Genomic DNA, 2,519 nt, shown 5'->3' with positions numbered 1-2,519 from the left:
TCTCTTGGTGTTGACTTTGTTTTTGATACTTTTGTACATTACTGTTAGATCTCGTTTCTGCCTTGGATTATCGTATTCCCTACTCCTCAGACCAGAACCTGTGTTATTTCTCTCCTTGGACTGTTTCCTCCACATCGTACTCTACTCTTCCCTTCCAGGCAGGTCGATGCACAGTCACCATCTTATGTCTACCATTACCAACGCCTCTCTGTCAATGCAGCAGCCACCTCTCAACTACCAATCAGCCCAGGAGTGACCCCACCACGCAGCTCGGCCCATCTCCTCCACGCCATCCATCTCCACACGCCTCACCTCCTGCTGCTGGTCGTCACCCAGTTACTCCCCATACATCAGTACCACGGACACTTAGTTTTCCAGATGACCGCACTGTATATTAATAAATCACTGCTTGCACCGCAGTCGGCTACCTGGGTCCGCCTCTTTCTTTTCGCTCCCTCACCTCCGTATGTGGGCGAAACTTAACAGAACGAACTAGCCACTATGGATCCTGCCAACTTTGGTGCAAGTGGTATGTCTCAAACAGCTCAAGAGACACGCATGGAAAAAATGGCTCAGGCACTGCAGCAGCAACACAATGACATAGCTGCACTCACGCAGCAAGTAGCTCAGCTCACCGCTCTGATGTTGCCTCCCCACAGCACCTCTGCTCCACCTGTACAGCTACCACGCTCCACCACCCTTGCTGCCAGTCCCCGCAGAGACCATCACATCCCTGAACCCAATACATTCGACGGTAATGTCGTAAATTGTTGGGGTTTTCTGCTGCAGTCCCACCAGGTGTTCTGCTGCCGCCTCAGACCTCAGCTCACCGCTCTGATGTTGCCTCCCCACAGCACCTCTGCTCCACCTGTACAGCTACCACGCTCCACCACCCTTGCTGCCAGTCCCCGCAGAGACCATCACATCCCTGAACCCAATACATTCGACGGTAATGTCGTAAATTGTTGGGGTTTTCTGCTGCAGTCCCACCAGGTGTTCTGCTGCCGCCTCAGACCTATGGATAGAGAAAAGATCCGCTTTGTCATCAACCGTCTCCGAGGAAAAGCATTACTGTGGGCCGAAGCTGCCGATTCACAAGGACTCTTCATAGGCACCTCCATCACCGAATTTATGGATGAACTCAGGTCAGTGTCTTCACCATCTTCCCATCATAGCAAAGCAATACATTCGACGGTAATGTCGTAAATTGTTGGGGTTTTCTGCTGCAGTCCCACCAGGTGTTCTGCTGCCGCCTCGGACCTATACTATGGATAGAGAAAAGATCCGCTTTGTCATCAACCGTCTCCGAGGAAAAGCATTACTGTGGGCCGAAGCTGCCGATTCACAAGGACTCTTCATAGGCACCTCCATCACCGAATTTATGGATGAACTCAGGTCAGTGTCTTCACCATCTTCCCATCATAGCAAAGCATCTATGGAGCTTATGACAATACGCCAGGGGGCTTGTCGTGTCTTAGACTATTCCATTGATTTCTGGGTGTTAGCCACGGAGGCCGGCTGGGAGGATTGCGCACTGCATGCGGCCTTCTGGCACGGCCTCAATGACAACATAAAGGCGTAATTAAGCACCCACGATGAGCCCCCTAACCTCCGCTCCCTGGTCGACTTGGCTATCCAGATTGACAGCAGCTGGCCACACATACCTGTGGTATGTCAGCACAACCTTCTGGGTCCAGGGTCCCATTCCGAATGGGGGGACCGACACGACCACTCTTAAGACTACGGATGAACCTATGGAACTGGGGCAGGCCCCCTGGAAAAGGGGCCCTGCCGAATCCGCACCGGGTCCTGCTTGTACTGCGGGGCTCCAAAACATTACATCGCCACCTGCCTGGTGTGGCCAAAAGAGCGGGCCCGCCAGTGAAAGTGGGGACACTGATGGGCCGCCCCTCTGACTCCACCAGGCCGGGTACCAGCTGCCTCCTCCCCATGATCCTGGAATATGCTGGTCAGATGCCTTCCCACCAAGCCCTCCTGGACTCCGAAACCGGGGGTAATCTCATGGACCCAGTCCTGGTGGGGCAACTAGCCCTCACCCGATACATCTTCCCCATGCCATTGAGACCCGAGCCATTGACGACCAGTTGCTGACCCACATCACCCACCGGACTCCACCTCTTCATCTCGCCATCACCCCTCCGTGGACTGGACCACTGGTACCATCACTCAATGGAGTCCCACCTGTGCATCGACCTGTCTTCTGGCCGGACAACCCACCACATCCATGCCTTCTACACCTCCAGAACTGCCTGACCTGTCTTCTGTTCCCTCTGACTACCATGATCTCCAGCAGGTGTTCAGTAAGCACCTGGCCACTGACTCTCTTCCTCCCCATAGACCATATGACTGTGCAATCGACCTGTATCCGGGAGCCACCTTGCCCAACAGTTGCCTCTTCCACATTTCTAAACCCGAACGGCAGGCTCTGGAGGAGTACATTGAAACCGCCCGACGTGCAGGTATGATCCATCCTTCTTCCTCACCCCTAGGGGCAGGGT

At 54.1% G+C, this 2,519-nt stretch overlaps 1 pseudogene; it reads left to right on the top strand.

The window, feature by feature from the left end:
• LOC109951384 (uncharacterized) overlaps positions 1-2,112 on the top strand; it is a 12,094-nt pseudogene extending 9,982 nt beyond the window's left edge.
• The last annotated feature ends 407 nt before the right edge of the window (positions 2,113-2,519 follow it).

The sequence above is a fragment of the Monopterus albus genome, unplaced genomic scaffold (genome assembly GCF_001952655.1).
Source record: "Monopterus albus unplaced genomic scaffold, M_albus_1.0 scaffold383.1, whole genome shotgun sequence".
NCBI lineage: Eukaryota > Metazoa > Chordata > Actinopteri > Synbranchiformes > Synbranchidae > Monopterus > Monopterus albus.
This window is presented reverse-complemented; position numbering and strand designations above follow the sequence as displayed.